Source organism: Mus caroli, chromosome 1 (genome assembly GCF_900094665.2).
Source record: "Mus caroli chromosome 1, CAROLI_EIJ_v1.1, whole genome shotgun sequence".
NCBI lineage: Eukaryota > Metazoa > Chordata > Mammalia > Rodentia > Muridae > Mus > Mus caroli.
This window is the reverse complement of record NC_034570.1, coordinates 183,003,090-183,025,617: the sequence shown is the minus strand read 5'-3', so window position 1 is coordinate 183,025,617 and position 22,528 is coordinate 183,003,090. Positions and strand designations below refer to the sequence as shown.

The 22,528-nt window shown below is 45.4% G+C and overlaps 1 protein-coding gene and 1 long non-coding RNA gene across 2 annotated transcripts in view; one reads left to right on the top strand and one right to left on the bottom strand.

The window, feature by feature from the left end:
- Lamb3 (laminin subunit beta 3) overlaps positions 1-22,528 on the bottom strand; it is a 74,122-nt gene that overhangs the window by 47,123 nt on the left and 4,471 nt on the right. The gene's annotated exons all lie outside the window — the stretch shown is intronic.
- On the top strand, positions 3,869-6,918 carry LOC110305077. The gene is made up of 3 exons (XR_002379132.1): positions 3,869-3,921; positions 4,052-4,302; positions 6,728-6,918. It is a non-coding gene; the product is annotated as an uncharacterized LOC110305077 (long non-coding RNA).

Here is a 22,528-nt window from a genome sequence, read left to right as displayed (position 1 = left end):
TCTCTCTCTCTCTCTCTCTCTCTCTGTCTCTCTCTCTCGTGTGTGTGTGTGTGTGTGTGTGTGTGTGCATTCCCCCAAATGGCTCAGAAATATAAAAGGTTCACTCCAAGGAATCGTGAAGCCTGAGTGGGTGTTGTGGGGAGTGAGCTAGCACATGTTGGCTTCTAACTATCTGGCTTCCAGAGGAACTAGAATAACTGGTACGTTCCTGCCATGTCCATCTTCCCCAATATCCCTAATGTCCTCAATTGATAACTGACGCATCGCCTTGCCCCTGCTTCACCCTTCTATCCATTCAGCTGTTGACCTCTGGGAATTAGGTTCCTGGGAACTAAGTTGATCCCTGTGAACTATAGACTCACTGCACAGACCTAGCTGTGTCTAGCCATGACCCAGACCCACCAAGGTGAGAACTGGACACTCTTCAGAAAGTACAGCAGGCAGCCCCGTTGACAGCTCTGCGTAGGTGAGCAAGGAACAGTGTGGTATTGCATGAATAGAACACTAGCAGCTGGAGATCTGCTCCCCACACTACATAAGACTGCCCACAGGACTGTAAGTCTTCATATGATCTGTTAAGGTGTGCAAGAGACAAGCTTAAGCGTCTAGTGTTTAATCTAGCATTTTTGAAGGCTGACTGTGGAGGAGTAAGCACCCTGTGTCTAAGGAGGAAGGAGCAGGGTATGCCTGGCCTATCTGGAAGCAACACCATGTAGCACATACTGAGCACCTCCTGCAGTGCCTGTGGCTGTACACAGTTCTATGTATAGACTTGACCTGGCTCCACCCTGCTACTCAATCATAGAAATGCTCAGAGCTAGAGTATAGAGCTGCAGTAGAACATGTACTTAGCAAGCACAAGGCTCAGAGTTCAGTCACCAGCACACAGAGAGGCCTTGGCCAAGCCCCGCTAAGAGCTAGGTTAATCACATGGAACTAAAAGAGTTGGTTCTTACTGAGGCTACCCACTTGGAGTTACTTAAAGACCTGTAAATGTTACACAAAGGCCACCCCAGTTCTCGCTGCACACATCAACACTTCGGAGGTGGGAAATGTTGTTGTTGTTTAGCTTTTTAAATTGTATTTTTATTTTCAATTTTGTGTCATGTGCACATATGAGTGTAGGTATCTGAGAGGTTCAGAAGAGGGTGTCAAGCACTCTGGAAGCTGGAGTTACAGGCAGTTATGAGCTGCCCAGCGTGGGTGCTAGGAACAGAACTGTGTGCTCTGCAAGAGCAGAATGTGCACCTAACCACTGACCCACACTGCCAGGCCCTGGAAAACTACCAGTTTTAACAGCTCCCTAGAGAACTGTGAGGTGTAGCCAAACATGGGAACACTGAAGCCCCCTCAATTCTAGGAAACCCTGTTTTACAGTTTTCAAGATATCATATAGACAGAATCAAAAGAGAAAGACCGAATCAAAGTTGGTGTGGTAAGATCTGAGGCTGAACTCTCTCCCACCCAGCAGCTCTGAGGCAGTGAAGGACACCTCTCTTTTCCTGGGGCCTCCATATTCCCAGGGCTGCTGAGGCTCTACTTGGTTTTATTCTCTAGGTTCGTTTGTTTTTGTTTGTTTGTTTGAATAACTTTAGGGACTTCTTGTGAGGTCTGGTGGCTTAGGATAACAGCTTAAAACCTGAGGGTACTATCTCCCCTTTGTAGGGTATTTCCTGGCATCTGGGACTTTCTAGTAGCTACCCCCAGTTCCCCATATCCCACTACTACACACCTCCTTTCAATTCCCTGACCCTCTGTACTTCTCCATCCCGTCTCCTCCCACACCTGATCCTGCCCCCTTTTTTCCCCTCTCCCTTGTCTCTCTCTCTTCCAGGTCCTTCCCTCTCTCTACCTCCCATGATTATTTTGTTCTCCCTCCTAAGTAGGACTGAAGTATCCACACTTTGGCCTTCCTTCTTCTTGAGCTTCATATAGTCTGTGAGTTGTATCATGGGTATTCCAAGCTTTGGGGCTAACATTCACTTATCAATGAGTGCATACCACGTGTGTCCTTTTGTGACTGGGGCTACTTCACTCTGGATATTTTTTAGTTCCATCCATTTGCCTGCAAATTTCATGGAGTCATTGTTTTTAATAGCTGAGTAGACTAAACCACCAGGAAAAGAGTACACGTGGAAGGACCCATGGATCCAGCTACATATGTAGCAGAAGATTGCCTTATCTGGCATCAGTGGGAGGAGAGGCTTGGTGCCCCAGCATAGGGGGATGCTAGGGTGGTAAGGCAGGAGTGGGTGTATGGGTGGGGAGCATCCTCATAGAGGCAGTGGGGAGGGGATGGAATAGGGGCTTGCAGAGGGGAAACCAGGAAGGAAGACAATATTTGAAATGTAAATAAATAATATAACCAATAAGAAAAAAAAATCTGAGGTTAAGGGAGAGGTGAAAGAAGAAGAAAAGAGGTAAGAAGGTAGGATTCATGTCCTACAGGAGGTTAGTGCTTACCAGCTGGGTGATATCAGACACTGTGGGGTACATCAAGAAGTCTTCTCCTATAGTGGCAACCATGAGGAGTTCACCCCACAGAGCCTGTGAAATAAAGAGAAGCAGCCTGGGTCTATGTCCTGATATGTCAGATGTTGTGCCCTGATCTTCAATCATCAAAGGTAGCAAAACAAACATTACCATCTAAGTCATCTACCAAAGGGGCCTGGCTGGAGCTGCTCTCCCTCACCCCCAAATGGTTATCTATGTGCTCCAAGATTCTTTCCAGACTGGACTGAATCAGAGGGCAGAAAGGCCCTGGGAGTAGGGCTGAGAGGATGGTCTTGGCTTCTAGCCTTCCAGGTCAGGACTAGACAAAGGGTAGAGGCAAGAGTGGGAATGATTACAAACGCAGAAGGTAGAGGAACAAGTGTGGACGTGACAAATGTTTGCTTTGGTTTTACAGTTTTCAAGAGATCATATAGACAGAATCAAAAGAGAAAGACCGAATCAAAGTTGGCATGGTAAGATCTGAGGCTGAACTCTCTCCCACCCAGCAGCTCTGAGGCAGTGGAGGACACCTCTCTTTTCCTGGGGCCTCCATATTCCCAGAGCTGCTGAGGCTCTGCCTGGTTTTATTCTCTAGGTTCGTTTGTTCTTGTTTGTTTGTTTGTTTGTTTGTTTGTTTGTTTGAATACTTTAGGGACTTCTTGTGAGGTCCTGTTAAGTGCTGAGGCAGGGACAAATGTACACAAAGCCAATTCAACTCAAGTAAAAGTGGATACACTCAGAAAATAGAGAAATCAGCGTTAAGACTTCCATTTATATGTCTCTATGTGTTCTCACATAACTGCTGCAGGCAACAGATCTGGGGAGGAGAGTCACAAGTCACCTCTGCTGAGCCCCTCTCTCTCCCCACTTGCTGCATTGCACGGACTTCCTTCCACTTAGTCCCCAGGCTCACAGTTGGTGCTGTGGGTTTTCCAGAAGGTTGTGAATTTTGTAAGATCTGAGCTTCCCTTCTTAGGTTTTGTTTCTGGGCTGAAAGAGACTCATTATATCTGCAGAGCCCTTGACACACTTCCTAGGTAAACATGGGAACCAATGAGAGTGTACAGAAAAAAAAAAAAAAAAAAAAACAGGGAGGGATGCCAGAAGCAAGACTCCTAAGGACTGGCTGCTGTGTGGAGACTAAAGGGGAGCCAGCCCTTCTGCAGCTAGGCTCAGGCAACTATAACTCCCTTCACCCAGAGCTGCCTCTCCCCTGCAACTCTTCCACCTGATTCTGAATTTTCCTGTCATTAGCTGAGAAAACCACATCACCATCAGCTGGTGTTGTTAGTTGTCTGTGTCTGTTTGTGTTTATGACCCCACTGTTACATCTGTCTTTTCATGGGTGATCTCTCCACTGAGAGACCACAGGTCCTCTGAAACTCATATTGCCAGCAAACATGGGAAACTCAGATGTCTAGACCTCAGGTAAATAAAGAATGTGCTGGCCATAGAAGTAAGCCCCAAACACCACATGTGACACATTTATAGTAGAGTGTTCACAGCTTCTCAGAAATTCTAATTGTACTGAGCTTCTTGCCTTTTTATTTTTTTGCAGAACCCAGCAACCTCACATGTGGTGGAGATCTTCATCCATTTCCAACTTCCAGGTTGTTCCTGACCTGGTCACCTTCTTGTAGAATATGCCCCATCTGCTAAAGTAGGATGCTTAGACATGCTGGAGGGCTCAATGCCTCAACATCATGGTGGCATCCTCTGGGCTGTTTCTTCTATCATGGCCCATACCAGTGCAAGACCAAGAGCCAAGTCAGCAGCAGAGGGAAGCCTGACCCTCCTTGAAGCACATAAGTATGCTTCCTGGCATTATAAATTCAACCTATCCCTCCAGTTAAGAACTTCAGAAGAAATAGCTATCTATTTCCCTGGGATAATAGGAAACAACAGGGCTGAGGGTAATGAAGGTCCTGGGTTCAAGCTGAGTATTAGTCTGTTGTAGGCCCAGTGCTTCATGAGGTCATTGCCACATTCCTCTAGGCTGGATCTTTAGGGAGGCACTGCCATCCTCCTACAGATTGCCCAAATTGAGGAGCTAGACTATGACATGCTAAGACAGTTAGTTACATAGGATCTCAACATCTTAATATTTTTATTTGCATTTCACATGAAGTAACAGACAAAATGGTAAGGGGAGGGGACCCTTTGCTTCACAAGGTCACCAGGAGACTTTAACCATCTGTGGCTGCTCCATTCAGGATAAGTGATGTCCTAGTATGGTTTCTGCTTGTTGAGGCTTGGTCTGTTGCTCTGTATTGTAATGCTAAGTGCCAGTCCCCAAGACTTGGTTGGACACCAAGTTAGTTTTGACTGGTGAATAAAGATGCCTACAACCTATAGCTGGAAAAAATTGAGATAGGCCTTGGTGTTTCTGGCCTGGAGGTCAGAGGAGACCATGAGGCAGGGGAGAAGAAGGTGGAGAGAAGAGAAAAACGCTATGGGTTAGGAGTCAAGAAAGCATGGCCCTGAGGGATGGCCAATTGGAGTTAAGAGTGGCCCAGATGAAACATAATAATAACTCAAGGTTATCAATAGGAAATAGATTTTAATAGCATAGAGAGTAGATATCTGCCCAGCATTAGTACGCTGATAAAGGCTTATTATAAATATAAAGGTCATGTGTATCTTTTATCCAGAAACTAAGTGGTCAAAGGCAGGGTAGAAACCCTGGATTGACATTAAAATTTTTTTCTACATCTGGTTCTGTAACAAACACCATAACTAAAAGCAACTGGGGGAGGGAAAGACTTGTTTCGTCTTCCACTTTCAGAGCACAGTGCATCTTGGAAGGGAAGTCAGGACAGGAGTTCTAGGGAGGAATCTAGAGGCAAGAACTGAAGCAGAGGCTTAGGAGGAAAGGGGGAGGGTGCTTCTGACTGGCTTGCTCCTCACATCTTGCTCAGCTGGCTTTCACATACAACCCAGGACCACCTGAAAGAAAATGTCACAAAGGATAATTTGTAGATCATAATGTCTCAAAGAAACTGCAAAGAGAAGTGGCTACGGGAGGTGGGCTCAGTTTGCTGGACCTGGATCTCATTTGCCAGTCAAGAAACCCTAGCAACAAAGACAATGAGCCCCAGAAGATTCCAGCCAGAGGGAATCACCAGTGAGAACTTGCCAGTCTGAGTATTCCGTATCCCTAGAAACACCTCAGTTTGGGAGCAACTGTTGACTCCATTATACAACAAAACTCTCTCCTCAGACAACTGTAATTTGACCTTAGATGGTCACTTCAGCAAACTCTCCATGGAGATATGCACTGACTACAGGGAGAAGCCAGGCCTGAGTCTAAGAACAGCCTAGATGGAAACAGCCCGTGAGAAGTAGGCGCAATGGCTCATGCCTGTAATAACAGTATTTAGGAGGCTGAGCAGGGGAATTGCAATGAGTTTGAGGCCAGCCTGGGCTACAGAGTGATTTTGAGGCTAATGAGTTATGGTAAGACCATGTCAAAAAGAAAAAGAAAAAAGAAAAGAAAGGAGAGAGAGAGAGAGAGAGAGAGAGAAAGAGAGAGAGAGAGAGAGAGATTAAGTAGTCCACAAATAGCACACAGAATAAAACTTCTCCATAGGAAGGGGCTCAACTCAGGTGGCTCTTGGATGAAGAGTGGCTTGCTGAGTGAAGCAAATCTCTTGTGTATTAGTAGAAGAGAGTGTGCTAACTTGGCCTTGTCCTGGAGACCTCCTCTCCCCAGTGACACAGTCAGTTACAGGAGGCTTTTTTTTCCATTAGAATTATAGCACCAATCATATACTTGTAGACACGTTAACAACTATGCCTATCTCAAGTCAAATGCCACCAAGGTGGGTTACACCATCTTGAACGTGCACTGTTCTTAAAACACGTGAATACAGATGCATGTACAGACACAGACCTTTGCCTCTCCCCTGTTGCAAGTTGTTGATTTTGGCTGGTGCCCCATTAGTGAGTTGGATTGGTTGTAGACTTTGTCCCGAACATACTCCGTCATCCCTAGGTTCAAGTCCACAAAATCCCCAGCCAGATTCTTAGGGTCCTCCTGGAAGTTGCCTTTCAGTGCCTAAGACACATGGTCCCCCTCACCCTCTGATCCTGCTATCTGCTACCACATTTAGACTGGATTCATCCTGTTCTACCTGCCTACACTGCTATATCACCGTCCTGTGAGCTTGACAAAGTCCTGATTCAAGATTAGCTCTGACTTCTGCGTCTCTGGTGGCTTTTCTTCTCATTGCAGGCAGCAGAGTTTCCTGTACAGTTCAGTCAAAGGCCAGTTCTGTTCTGTAAGTCGTTCTGTAAACATCTTGAATTCATATGCTCAACATCATTCACCCTTTAATTTGTATAAGGAGGTCTCGAGGGTGAAAGGAAAGCACTCAAGACAAATGTGTCCTCAGGTAGTATCCAGCTTAATGCTTCAATTAGCAGGTGTCCAAGCAACATTACTACAGACTCTTAAGAATGAAAATAATAATAAAATACAACTTGAAGGAAATGTAACAGCATGAATTTACACACCCTAATATGTCCCACTCAGAACTCCTATTCCTGTTAAAAAGAAAAAACTACCCTCAGCCTACGGCCCAGGGATCATTGTGGAAGAGGGGAAGAAAGAGAGCAAGTGCCAAAGGAGTCAGGAGTTTGCTGTAAGATTGTGTCTCCTAGAAATGTCAAAAGGTATACCCATGATGTCTCATCAACATGGCTGCCGAGAATACAGATGCACGCACAGACACAGACCTTTGCCTCTTCCCTATTGCAAGTTGTTGGTTTGGCTGGTGCTCCATTAGTGAGTTGGATTTGTTGGAGATTTTGTCCTGATCATACTCCATCATCCCCAGGTTCAAGTTCACAAAATTCCCAGCCAGATTCTCAGGGTCCACCTGAGAATCTATGACCTGAATGAGGATAATACAAATAAACCTGCAAATTTTGCACAGGAGAAAACTCATGAGGCCTCAGCCCTAGACAAAGAACCACAGGCAGCTAAGTAAAACTGAAGAGAAACAGCCTTCCCCAGAGAAGAGCACTCCAATTGTTATCCAACACCAAATGATCAGCCCTGAAACATTATGTAAACAGATCAGGTTGTGTTTATGTATGTATATGTCTATATGTATGTTACTAAATATAAATACAACCTAGTTACATGTATATGTACACACATATTAAAGAAAGAGAGGTTATGAATTTAGAAGAGAGCAAAAGGGATACATGGGATGGTTTGGAAGAAGAAAGGGGAGGTGAAAATTGTGTAATTATAATCTCAAAAATTAAAAAAATATATATATATTAAATAAAGTATTAAAATCTGAGAAAATTCTGGATAGGCTGACCCTTCATCAATGGAGTTCTGGGCCTTGCAGCCTTGGGTCAAATGCCAATGTCCTACTCTAGCTGACATCATTAAGGCACAGGAAAGGGAAGACCAGGACCCAGAGTGATGCTACTGTGACATGAGGAACTGAAATATTTGTGGGGCCAGGTTGGGAGTCTAGGTGTTGAATCACTGGCAGTGATGAAAGATGTGAGTCTGTAGATGATAGGGAACAAGTGGGTCTACAGGTGATAGGGCACAGGTGGGTCTCCAGGAGAGGATAGCACAGGTAGGTCTGCAGGTGATAGGGCATAGGTGGGTCTGCAGGTAATAGGGCACAGGTGGGTCTGCAAAGGAGGCAGATGCAATGACCAATGGCTATAGGTTCTCAGGAAGCATTCACTGTATTCATGGATGGTATTGTCAGCTGCTGCCTGTCTTTGTTGTATCATGTATTTTAGAAGTGTGAGGTTATCTCATCCCACCCACGGCCAGTGAGTGCCAAATGCTACACACAAGCAACTGTGGTCTGGGATGTTTAAGTCTATTGTGCAGGGCATAGTGCCCCAAAGATGGACAGGAGTCTTGAGGGAATGCCTCTGTCCTACATGAAGCCCCTCTACATGGCCAGTCCACTGTGTCTCAGGGCTATGCATGTGTATCTTTGACAGGATGTTATCCTGATGATGCTCTGGGTGCCTGAAGCTGGGTCTACACTCTCCCAGTCTATCCAAGCATACACGGCAGCTCTACTACCAAGTCCTGTTATCTCCTTGATCTGAACTTTACTTCTAGTTCATCACCTGTTAACAGACACTTCTGACTTTTAACCCAGAAACACTAAAACATTCATTGACTCAACAAATATTTATTGAGCACCCACCCAGTGCCAGGTACCGTCACTAACTGTTCAGAGGAAGACTGCTGCCCCATAGGACTCAGACATTGCACATGTAGTTACCAAATACTCTGTCAATTTTGTGCAACTGATGTGACTAACTTCTTCAGCTGTCCAAGAGCCCCCATCTTCCATGGTCCCAGAAATAACGATTCTGAGAATCCTAAAGCTAGATGCTCACACACAAGCTCATCCTAGCTTTCCAACCATTTCTCCACACTGACCAAAGCCTCTTCAGCCCCCAAGAAAAGCAGGAATGCATGGCCCTTTCTCCACTCCTTGGAGAGCAAGATGCACAGCTCTTGAGCCAAAAGCAAACAAACAAAAAACCACTTTACTAGAAATATGGGGTGACAGCCTGAGAGTAACCATTAGCTTCTGTGGCCCCCAGAATTCACCCAACATTATCAGGTCCCTGATGCCTCCTTTCTTAGCAGCTGGGGACCTCCTTCTTCCTTCCCAATCCATGGGGAAAGCCTCCACAGAGCAGTAGCTACCTGTCACATGATAAAAATTCCCTGACAAAGCAATTTCAGGAAGGAAAGGTCTGGGAAGATGGGGAGGCAGACATGCATGCTTATAACAGAAACACCTAGAAGTGCCCTTCCTGGATGATTCTAAAGTTGACAATAAAGAACGGCCATATAATCCAAACTGGCCAGTCTGTCTGAGATAAATATGCTTGGTACTAGGTATTTTGGCAAGAGTCCCCATTCCTTACTTGTTCTTCTAGCAAATACTTCTTGAATCCTTACGTTGGTGCAGGCATCACCTAGGTGGAGAGAACCTGGCATCCAACAAAATTAATGAGAGCCTGTAGTCAGACTTCTGGCCACCTTGTGGGTTCTTTTTTCTTCCAGCCTTCTCTACCCTTCTTCTTCCACCCTATCAACCTCCTAACACTGGGTAGGAGAGAGGAAAGGATAGAGGGGAAGGGGGCTGATAATATCATTAGACTACTTCCTGATTAGAGGTGTTGAGTTCCTTGGGGCGAGTTTGGTTTTCTGTCGAGATACCTATTTTCTTCTTTTCATCTCATCACCCATTACTACTTAACAAATGCAAACAAAAACATCCAGCCACCAACTGGCTAACCAGCCCCTTATATCCCTCTCTAACATTTATATATCCTCTAAAAAGACCCCAGATTTCCAAACATCACACACATGCAGAAACTGCCTACCGCTGGAAAAAACACACTCCTGCTAAGGCAGTGGGCTAATTATAGTCACCTGCTGTGAAGCAGCCCCATATCCCCACACCTGGGATTAAAACTAAGACATGTTCCCATAATATTTCTGTGACTTTTTTTTTAAAGACCCCCTACAAGGATCCCTGCCCCAAGAACACAAATAATGGACAGTAAACTAGAAACCAAATCCGGCCATTGTAGGTTTCAAACACTAGGGAGGAAACAAAAAACAGTATCATAAAACAGGTAGGTAGGGGTGTTGCAGATGGCAGCCCAGGACTGAAGGAGTCATGCAAAGGAGTTGAGGCTTGGCACCATGAAAAGAGCCTGTGAGAGGCTATTGGTGAAGCCTAGTTGCAGCAGAAAACCCCACTGTATTGGAGATGCCAATACCATGGGCTGATCACCAAGAACAGCAGCGACAGTGGAGTGGACCAACCTGAGTTTAAGAGTGCTACAGAGGGCAGAGCTGGAGAAGTGATGCCAGCCCTTTGGAGGACCCTGAAGTTCATGTGTGGATCCCAGACACTGGAACAAGAAGCTGAAACATTGAAGTTGCCTTGGAGACCCCAACATGTTCCAGATGTCAGAGCCATGGGATATCTGCTGAGAACTGCTAACAGGGAGTGAAAACAGCCCAGGAGAAAGAAGTTTGTTGCAGTCAACAAAAATGAAAAAGGAGTTGGAGATCTGAAGACCGCTTTGACATCAGACAGGGAGATGCAGAGTTTGGAGTTTGCCCAGCTGGTTTCCTGCCTTGCTTTGGGGATTACAGTTAAGTGACTGGATGAATGTCAGAAGAGACTTTGAACTTTAGACTTTTAACATTGTTGAGACTGCTATAGACTACGGGGACTTTTGAAGTTGGACTAAGTGTATTTTGCATTATGCTGTGTTTAGGTATGGCTCCCATAGACTCATATGTTTGAACCAGCCTGTGGAGGCCAGGGAGTGGAATGTTATGGCTGGTATATGCTCGGCCTAGGGAGTGGCACTATTAGAAGGTGTGACCCTGTTGGAGTAGGTATGTCACTTGGGTGTGGGCTTTAAGACTCTCTTCCTAGCTGCCTGGAAGCTAGTATTTTGCTAGCAGCCTTTAGATAAAGATGTAGAACTCTCAGTTCCTCCTGCACCATGCCTGCCTGGATGCTGCCATGTTCCTGCCTTAATGATAATGGACTGAACCTCTGAAACTGTAATCCAGCCCCAATTAAATGTTGTCTTTTACAAGACTTGCCTTGGTCATGGTGTCTGTTCACAGCAGTAAAACCCTAACTAAGACAGAGAGGAAGAATTAAATCTTCTCCAGGGATGAGTCCCCAATTGGTTATCCAATACTAAGTGGTCAACCCTAAAAACATACACATACAGGCAACACTAAACCAACTCAACAGGTTCTATTTTTGGTTTTTGGTCTTTGGTTTGTTTGTTTGTTTGTTTCAAGACGTGGTTTTACTGTGTAGCCCTGTGTAGTCCTGGCTGTCCTGGAACTCACTCTACAGACCAGGCTGGCCTTGAACTCACAGAGATCCACCTGTCTCTGCTTCCTAAGTGCTCAGATTAAAGGGGTGCACCACCACTGCCCAGCTAGCAGGTTTAATTTTTACATTTATTCATTTGCATATGTAACAATAATAATTTTTTTTTTAAAAAAAGAAGGTATCCATGAATTTGAGAGGGAGCAAGGAAGACATGGGAGGGATGGAGGGATAAGGGGTGGGGGTAATTGGTGTGATTATATTTTAATTAGAAATAAAATAAATTATAAAAAACTTCCATCTTGTGTGTGTTCAGCCAAAGACACTTGTGTTGCTTTTCCCAGGGCTGATATATATATATATATATATATATATATATATATATAACCTTAGAAACAACTTGAAAAGGTTTATCTGGCTCATAATTTGAAGAACTACTGTCCATCATAGTAAGTAGACAGTAGACAAGTAGGTAAAGACTATAAAACCTTCACTGTCAGAGGCCCTCTTCCCCCAACTGAGCCAGTATGGGGCATTTCGCATCCCACCCACAACAATGCCTGTGAGATACCTAAAATGAGAGAGCTGCCTGCTAAAGTCATTAGCTTATATAGTGTTTGCCAATCCAGCAGTTACTACACATGTGTCTGGGGTTATCTAATGCAAATTAGAAAAAGTAAAATTAATTGACTTGGCCACATGCCAAGTGTTTGATAGCCATCGATAGCTAGTGGCAACAGTGCTGGACAGCACAGATGCGAAACCACTATGAACACTGAAGACACCGCTGTATGGAACACAGAGTGAGCAGTAAAAACCAGCCAAGGCTTACACTGTGCGCCGTCTGGGAACACAGGGCAAGGTACAGAGACAGTGGGAAGAAGAGCACCACCCTGGGTCCCCTCAACATGAAGGGCAGTGACTTCCGATCTCAGCCACATGCTAAAGCCACCTGTAAAGCTTATACATTGCTGATGTCAGGGCCTCCCCAGAGTGATTTCTGATTTAATAGGTCTGAGGTGCAACCTGCTCTTAGGAGATTTGGAAGCCCCTCAGAGAGGATAAAGTGAGAGGAAGGGGTCCAGAGAAGGTAACCGGAGGAGGAAAAAGGCAAAATATCAACATTTCCTCTTATCTGAAGGACCTATATTTAACCATACAAATAAGTGTGTATAAACACATAGAGCATAAAAGAGGAGGGGAGTGTCTTAGTTAGGGTTTTACTGATGTAAACAGACAACATGACTAAAGCAACTCCTTTTTTTTTTTTTTTTGGATATTTTCTTTATTTACATTTCGAATGTTTTCCCCTTCCCAGGTCTCCCCTTCAGAAACCCCCTATCCCATCCCCCTCTCCCTGCCTCTATGAGGGTGCTTTCCCACCCACCCACCCACTCCCAACTTCCCACCCTGGCATTCTCCTATGCTGGGCCATTGAACACCCTCAGGCCCAAGGGCAGCTCCTCCCACTCATGTCCAACAAGGCCATCCTCTGCCACATATGCAGCTAGAGCCATGGGTCCCTCCGTGTGTACTCTTTGGTTGGTGGTCCAGTCCCTGGGAGCTCCAGAGAGTCTGGCCAGTTGACACTGTTAAAGCAACTCTTATAAGGACATTTAATTGGGGCTGGCTTACAGGTTCAGAGGTTCAGTCCATTATCATCAAGGCAGGAGCATGGCAGTGCCCAGGCAGGCATGATGCAGGAGGAGCTGAGAATTCTACATCTTGTTCCAATGGCAAACAGGAGAAGACTGGCTTCCAGGCAGCTAGGAGGAGGGTCTTAAAGTCCATGCCCACAGTGACAGACTTCTTCCAACAAGGCCACACCTACTCCAACAAAGTCTCACCTCCTAATAATGCCAGTCCCTGGGCCATGCAAATTTAAACTACCACAAGGGCTATCTGGGGAGAGGAAGGGCCAACAAGAAGTAGGAGAGAGGGAAGGAGAGGGTAGAGTCAAGGGTAAATGTGACGAAAACCAAACAACATATATGTATAAAAATGTTACCATAAAGCTTGCTATTTTTCACACTCAAAAAATTATTAAACTTCAGTTTTAAAAAAAATGTTAGAAGCTGAAGATAATTCATCAGTTAAGAACACTCATGCTCTTGCAGCGGGTCTAGCACTTACCTCAGGCAGCAGCAGCTCACAACCACTTGTAACTCCAGGGGATCTGACACCTTCTTCTGGCCACTTTAGGCACCGAATACACAACCCACACATAGACACATACACATAATTTTAAAACTTTTTAAAGTAATTTTTACAGAGGTTCGTAATTGATTGTGATTCTGATGTGCTTACAAGGTTGATGACCAATGGCCAATAGGAAAAGAAACAAGACCCGGAGATAAGGAATGGATGCCGGAAGACAAAATAGATTGTGCCCTAGGAGAAATAGAATAACTGGTGAGGAGTAAGGAAGTCTCGCCCAGTGTTGGTAGAAGGGATGGAAGTTGGATGTGCTGGGGCAGTGGTCACAGGGCCCCCTCTAACTGTGCACTTCCAGCTATGAAGAGAGCACAATGTGCAGTCAGAGGCAGAGTTTGGATTTTGTCGGAGTTTCATTTGTTTGTCTTTGTTTTCCAGTGTGAGAGATCAAGTCCAAAGCTTCACTCACTCATGGTAAACACACAAGCACACACCACTGAGCTATGCCTCAGCTACATAGACAACCTCTTAATAATTAGAGCATCTACATTGCTAGTGCAATGCTGTCATAGAGAGAAAATGGCAGGTGCATGCCCACAGGCGAGGACATTTTGTTTCTTAGCCCGGTCTATTGATGCCACTGTGGAAAGCTCACATCCCAACTTTTAGCTCTACGGGAAGGGCTACCTTGTTGAGGCAGAACAAGCTCTCTTTTTTATGAATATTGTCGACTTGAATGTGACACCTAGAATTATGGCACTGTGCTGTGTGTTGAGAACTGGGCTGTGGCAAAGCAGAGGGTACCAACCCAGAGAAGAGCCTGAAGTCTTGACATGGTTAAGCTAGTAAAGAGGTCAATTCTAGAATCTGTAGGTAATAGACTTTTTTTTACTGTTGAACCCAACTTGGATTTTCCTAATTGTGGCCCAAAGCAGCCTAACTCATTCAAGGACTCCTAACCCCAAGCAAACGGGCAAAACTGGGGCGTGGGAGCACAGAGCCATGTAACCCAGAGACTCTACAGCTCCATGTCATCATTCCAGCAGGTCAGCTAGAGAGAAGGGTGGACACATGGGTCCTGATGCAACTGATTTCATGACCCGGAGATGAAGTAGCTCCTGTCAGACTCTTAGAAGTTTACAAAGTCATTATATAATGGAAAAGTAAAAGGATGTGGCCATTTTGGGAAGACAGATGAAACTGGGCCGGGGGAGGTGTTTTTACAGAATAGTAAAAAAGAGTAGCTGATGTGGTTTTGGTTTAATGTTTCTATTGTGGGTTTTCAAAATGGTATGAGAATTTCCTATGTGAGGCATTAAGAGTTCCTGCCCCCAGCTAGTTTTGATTGGCAAATAAATAAAGTTGCCAGCGGCCAGTGGTTGGACAGAGAGACAGAGGCGGGACTTTAGGATTCCTGAGCAAGGAGACCAAGGAGGAACATAATCAGGGAAGTAGAAGGACTAGGCTTGAGATCTGTAGAAGGGAAAACATGATCATGTAAGAGTTGGGGAAGACTGGCTCCAGGGCCCCCCTCAATTGGGTCTAGGATAGCAAAGATGGAATATAGATTTTAGTAAGTAATAATTCAGGAATATCGGAGGGGAGAATGTGTTAGCAACGTGGAAGTTTGGGAGTAGCCCAGTCATTGAGCTGATAAAGGCATATTAAGTATAAGGATCTCTCTCCTTTCCCCCTCCCCTCCCCTTCTCTCTCTCTCTCTCTCTCTCTCTCTCTCTCTCTCTCTCTCTCTGTGTGTGTGTGTGTGTGTGTGTGTGTATGTGTGTTTTTCATTAGAGAATCCAGAGCATTGGGGTGACTAGCAAGGAACTCTCTTAGCCGTTGCCAGGGAGGTAGAGCAGATTAATCAACTACAGCTACAAGTAGCTTCAGGACATAGTAAATTATGACTAAATACCTCATTAGGGTGTATAGCTTTTCTGGGTTCTAAAATACATGAATAATCCCAGCATTTGGGAGGTGGAAGCCAGAGGATCAGGAGTTCCAGGTTACCTTCAGGTATGTAGGGAGTTCAAGGCTAGTCCAGGATTCAGGAGACACTGTCTTTAAAAACAAATGAAAAGGATTTGTGGTAGTTTAACTCAGATGCAAGTTCAGTCCACAGGTGCTGAATTCCAGCTGTGTCTACATCTCCCAAGGTAGATGTACAGGAAGCTGATGAAAGTGAATGAGTGTCAGGTGCCAGGAGGAAGCACACAGAGTAAGGCTGACCAGTCTGAGCCAGGTTCTCCCCCTCTAGTCATTTTCCTGGTCAGTCCTCAGCAGGCCTGAAGTGGACGTTTTCCCTCCCATCTTGCTGCTTGAATTTTGCTCTATTGTCCCACAGCAAATGGCCACCGATTCAACAGTTTCAGACTCTGACATGTTGGCTCTCACTCCTGCGGGAAAGAAATCCAACCACAGCAGCCCAGGTCTCACAGAGTTGACACCCAGATGCTGCACTGAGTCTCCTCTAGAACAGAGGGTCTTCTGTTATGCTCATATGGCTACAAGAGACACCCATTTCCTTGCTAGCTGAAGCTGGGGCCATACTGCCTTTCCATCTGCAAAGATAGAGGGAAGAAGCCCGTCACTCGAGACCCTTTTCAGCCTTTGATTCTCTTCTTCAGAAAGGCCTGATTCCCACCCATGGACTTACCTGGTGAATCTGGTCCATCTGGGTGACATCTTTTCCATGAAACCAGTTGTGCCCTATGACAGTCAGATTTTTAGAGTCAGCTAAGTAGTTAAGAGCACTTACTGCTGTTGAAGAGCATCCAGGTCAGGCTCCCAGCATGCACCTGAAGAGCATCCAGGTTAGGTTCCCAGCATGCACTTGAAGGCCCACCTGTAATTCCAGTTCTAGGGGGAGCTGACACCTTCTTCTGGTTTCTGTGGGCACTGTATGCACATGGAACACAGGCACAAAGGCAGACAAAAATAGCCATACACATAAAATAAAAACAAGTAAATCATTAAGAGAGGCTCCAGCCTGAGTCCTCAGAAAGACTGTCAGACATAACAGAAGGAAAGGAACCATGACCTGCACACCTGGTCGAGAAGAAGATAGGAGACTACGCAGCACGGAAGCCAAGGAGACCGTGTTTCTAGGATAAAAGAGCACCCCACATTTCCTGTGCATAACATATGACACACATAGGTGACTCTGCACATGACTTGCCCACGGTTTCCACCTCATTTCCTGGAATTTCCAAAACCCTGTCTCTGCACTGTAGCTATTCTTGCCTAACTGCCCTTAACTGGTCATTGGCTACACAAGATTTCACCATCATTCCCCTCTTCATCTGTAGTCTTTTCAAGGTATCCCCCAGCCTCAAGTACTACTCCCTCCCTCCAGAATCACTTAATAAGTCCCTGTCCAACCTTTGATGAGCTAACCTGCTCAGGAATCATTCATTCTTATGTCTTCTCTAACTACTACTGAAGTGATCTCCTCCCCATCTGTGTCTCCCTGACACAAATTGCTGCATCGGGCTGTCCAATGCATATGTGCTTGTGTGCACAGTGCATGTGTGCTTGTGTGCATGTCTTTGTCTTCTACTGGACTGTGAGCTTCTAGAGGGTAAGAGCAGTCTGCTTCCTGCTTTCTATAACTATACATAAGGCAGTGTTTGGTATGTGAGTGGCTTCAGAAAATGTTTCTGGAAGTTACCTAACTGTCACCCAAGAAGTGAAGGTGTGTTGGGCTTGGGATAAGTCATCATTGTGGGACCCGAAAGCCTGCATCAGGAGGCAAAGACTCCTTAATAGTACTAATTGTAGACTGTTTTAGAAGCCTTGTAGTAACCCTTCCATCTCTTTCAACCCCCACTACATCCCACTTAACAGGCATTCTCTTCACTCTCACTTTACAGACAAGAAAATAGAAGCCAGTGACGCTTAGTCCAAGGTCAGACTCCAGTGAAGGGCTTTAATGAAGCCAAGTCTGCTCAACCCCAGATCTCCATACTCTTACATCTAACTCCCACTGAAGTTTAGGGACACTGTTGTGACTTGTAAAGTCTCCTATTGCCATTCAAAAGGGTGTCCAGGCAGCAGAGGTCAGGTGACCTTGAGCACTATGGGGGTCCTAGAACAGCCTGCCTGTTCCAGCAGCTGGTGTCTCTTTTTGACTCAAACCTTGAGGAACTGAAGCTCAATGCCTTAATATCCTCAGTGAATAGTCCCAGGGGCAGGCTGGAGGGGTGCCCCAGAGCAAGCCAGTGAATTGGATGCCAGACAGTTGGCTGGTGGTAGAAGTGAAAGGTGAGGAGGCCAGAGTTGAGGGAGTTAAGGAAAATTGCCAGCTCTTGGGCAATTCCAATTCCAAGGTTCTAAGCCAAGGACGAGCCACTGAGCCTAAAATAACCTCCCAAGGGGGTCTAACAGGTCATTTTGCAATCTATTCCAGCACTGGCTTTTAGGTCAATGTAATTAATATTGATTGTGCTCCTGTTATAAGTTAGCACCATAAAAAATGCAAAGATTTGATCCTATGTACAGAATATATACAGAGAGGAAGCAAACCTATAAAAATAAATAAATAAGTAAAACAAAGAGAACACTGTATAGGCCAGTGTGTGTTCTAGTGCCAAGCTATGCAGTTGAGCCATGCAGGCAACTGGGATTCACAGAAAAGACAGAGCACGGTGTGCTGGCAAGGGAAGCAGTGCTGGCTTCTGGGAGCTCGAGAAGGAAGGCAGAATAGAAGGACCCCAGCTTTTCAAGAAGAAAGTAGTATGAGCAAAATGACAGGAAGAGGTGGTCGGCACTGACTGCAGTGGCACTGAGAACAGACTATATCTTGGCCTGAGCAAAAACATCTCTGAGGAGCATAGGGGTCTTGTGGGAGAAGAACAGAGGCTAGGTTAGACTGGCAGAAAGACCACACCAAAGATGTCCTAAATACTAAGAATATCAGGTACTTGCAAAGTCAGTGTGCAGAGTCCGGGCCTTCACTATCATACCACGCTTTTATAGGCAACTAACAATTTTAAAAACAAGTATTGAGAAGATTATTTATTTGTTGTTCCATCATGTTTGAGGTGTATTAAATAGCAAATGCTCTCATTACTCAAACCGAAATGCTTTGTGAGTACTGACCAAACATCTGACTGTGTGTGAACTTAATGAATATAAGGTCCTCCCAGCTGAGCTTACAGTCCACTGAAGAGATTTATTACCTACTAAGGACCTACTGTGTGCCAAATGTTGTGCTAAGCACTGGGGACTTACTGAAGAGCAAAATGAAGTTTCAGCCTCCAGTGGGAGTGAAAGACTGAGATGATAATTCTATCAACCGAACTGGCAAAGGCACCAAGAATGTCTCATGAGAAAATGTACTTGAGGAAGGCCTAACTGAGGAACTGACACAGTCTACAAAACCAAAGAAGCAACTGAAGGAGGTGCTGGGAATATGACTTTTAAAAAGGGCTGGGTTTGGTAGAGTGCATGAAGGTGACATGTGTGGATCAGAGCAAGCATGCTAATGACTGCAGGGAATCCACACAGAAATCTCTATACTCCACAACTTTAGCCTGCAAAAGCAAAGGAAATGAAGGTCAGAGGTATACATTTAAAAATTGCCCATCTAGGGCTGTAGGTCAGTAGCAAGGCACATATTCAGCCCAGATGGGAACCTGGGTTCAATCTCAGTACAGCAAAACAAGTCCTAAATTATCTATAAGGCTTGAGTGCCAGGAAGCCCTTTCTTTAAAACTAACCAATATGAAATCACGGTGACTCAAGGGGAACTAAAGAGATAGATTAGATGATAAAGTGCTAGATTTGTAACCATGAGGACTTGAAATTGATCCTAGACAAGAAGGAAGAGGAGGAGGAGAAGAAAGAGGATGAGGAGAAGGAGGAGGAAGAAGAGGAGGAGGAGGAAGAGGAAGAGGAGGAAGGGGAAGAGGAGGAGGAAGCAGTAGCTGCCAGGCACAGTAGTACATACTCATGACCCCCATACTGGGGGAGCTCTCTGAAGCTCACTGGCTAGCCTGTCTGGTAGAATTGGTGAGTTCTAAGCTTAATAAGAGACCAGCATCCTGAGGAATGACACTCAAGGTTGACCTCTGACCTCCATACACATGTAACCATACCCCTGACACACACACACACACACACACACACACACACGTGCACGCACAGGGATGGGGTGGCTGAGACTGAAGGACTACAGAGGTATTTTTAATTGAGTGAATACAAAAGTAGTTCAGTCCTATGTCCACTGACAATCTCTTTCTCCAGGCTTCTGGAATCCAGACAGGGCAGACAGGGATTTTGTGCTGGTAACAAGCAGGTAGGAAGTAGTGACAGAGGCAACAGAGTAATGATCATAACACAGCAGGCTGCCCACCCAGGGCCTGGGAGACTGTGGTCCCTGCCTCACCTGCCCAGCACAGCCCGTGCTCCCTGGCCTACCCTTGGATGACAAGCTAACCTTTGTGGGTTTTCCCTCACTATATGCTACTGATGTTTTAAAGTGTTGAAAAGGGGGTTTGAAAAACAAACCAGATAAAATGTAAACCGCCTCTTCTAGCATCGCTAAGAAGGATGAGAGCTGAATAGACTGTAAGGGTTGAGTGATACCCAGAACTCTAGATATTGGGGATACTAAAGCAGTGAGGCAGGAGTGGGTGAGTGGGTGGAGGAGCACCCTCATAGAGGCAAAAGGGAGAGGGAGAGGGAGGAGAGAGCAGATGGAATGGGGATTTGTGGAGAGGTAACCGGGAAGGGGGATATCATTTGAAATGTAAACAAACAAAATGATTAATAAAAAATTTTTTAAAAGAATATAGTGTTTAAAGAAGTAATTGGGGTCAGATACATTTTATAAACAGAGGAGTAACAGAAATGCACATACATACTCACATTCCCAAGTTTTATATGACAACTTTTTTGTGACTTTTTAAAAGAGTTATTTATTTGTTTATTTATTTATTTATTTTATGCATACAAGTACTCTGTAGCTATCTTCAGAAGAGAGAGAGTCAGATCCTATTACAGATGGTTGTGAGCTACCATGTGAATGCTGGGAAATTGAACTCAGGACCTCTGAAAGAGCATTCAGTTCTCTTAACAACTGATCAATCTCTCCAGCCCCTACATGACACCTTTTATTTTGTCCATAATCTACCACAAAAAAAAGTCCAGATGAGGCCCCTGACCTTGGATCTCCAGAACCATGAGTCAGATAAACCCCTTAACTGTATAATTTTCCCACCCTGAGGTACTACATATTAAACTCAGAAAGGGGGTTAGATGTCTGTTCTGCTCAGCTCGGTCTTAGCTTTAACGTGAGAAGTCCTCATCAGCCCCCGGCTAAATAGAGGGTTGGCCACCTTATGGTTTGGTTTGATCTTCATAACTGTAACCTGTGTCGGGCCCAAATACAGCACAGACCTGTACTTCTAAAAGTAGTCTCAGGCCAGTCAAGGTAGATGTTTCATTCCCAAGTCCTCCCACCCCGCCCCACCCCAGCCTCCTCACCTCCCATCCAAAAGCTAAGGGGTCTTTCTCCAGCAGACAGAGTTGTGCTGGCCTCCTGCTTCAGCCCCTTGATACTCCCTCAACAGGCACCACCAAATCTACCAGTGACCTCAACCCTTATCATTTGCTGCCTAGGCACTGACAGCAAGCTAGTGGGGTCAGGGGTCAAGGTCAGGTTACTTTAGAGGGGAAGATGTTCATCTCATGTAGCCCTGGGAAAGAGGAACCCCAGGTGAATTATGACAGCAGTCTAAGTTATAGAAACACAGGAAATACGTTCTGCCCAGTCAGTTTTGGAGTTTTGGGTCAGAAACTGGGTGATTCACCTTTTGAGGGGAAACCAAGTGGGTGCCCTCCTGTCAAGGCACACATCATCCTCTTTCCCAGGAGCCGTTGTGTCTGGAACCCTCATGGTTCTTGGGAAAGCTCCATGGTTGCTGCTGCCAGCCACTAGGAGTGCTCCAAAACCATCAGGAAGAGTTAAGAACAATGCCAACCCTGAAGTTAGCCTTGGCTTGGGCCCTCTCCACAGAACTTTCCGGATTGACAAGGTTAAGAGAATAAAGCCAAGTCAGGATCCTCCAAGAATAATCCTCATCTGGCCTGTGGTTACCTTGATCACTTATGTATCAACTGAAGTGTGAACCTTACATTTGAAACGTTCACAGCCTCGGCCAATCCCCAAGTTCTTATCCGAAGGACTAGTAGCAGACCAAGGGGTGATCAGCACCTTCTGAGTCTAGCAGTGACCTTGGACCCCCGAGATTGGCACCCTTTCCCCTAAGGCTCTGGGCTCTAACAGGGAAGGCTGAGCAGGCTGTTGCAAGATTGCATCAGTGACCTTTGCAATTTTCTGGCCAGTTGGTTCCCCTTCCTCCCCGCCCCACCCCCTGCTTCAAGCCCTTTGGCCTACCTCTTTCCCTACTTTGTTAACTCAGGTACACCGATAGCCACAGCTAAATTATAGCCCACCCCACCCCCACCCAGGGGATCATATTTAATCCTAATCTAACCAGCTTCCAGAGAGTGTCCTCTGTCCTGGATCCCCACTCTAAGGGCACACTCTCCCAAACCTGAGAAGGGTGGCATAGAATCACTGTAAGAGGGTGAAATACTTTCATTACAGACAATTTTTTCCACAGGCCTTCTTTTTAAGGCTTACCGCCAATTTCACTTCTCAAGTAAACTTAGAAGAGAAGGCAATTTGTGTGTGCGTGTGTGCATGTGTGTTGTGTACAAATATATATGACCCACACAGCCTAACATATACTAGGCAAGCACTCCACCACTGAACCACATCTATAACCCTCTTTATTTTGATTTCTGACACAAAATCTCAGTTTATTCAGGTTATGCTCAAACTCACCATCCTCCTGCCTCTTGCTGGAATTACAGACATGTGCTTTGGGTTTAATGACTATTCCCTGTAATACAGAAATAACTATGGAAGTACCTTACGGAGGCCAATTCATCCTCCCTCTCCCTCTCCCTCTCCCTCTCCCTCTCCCTCT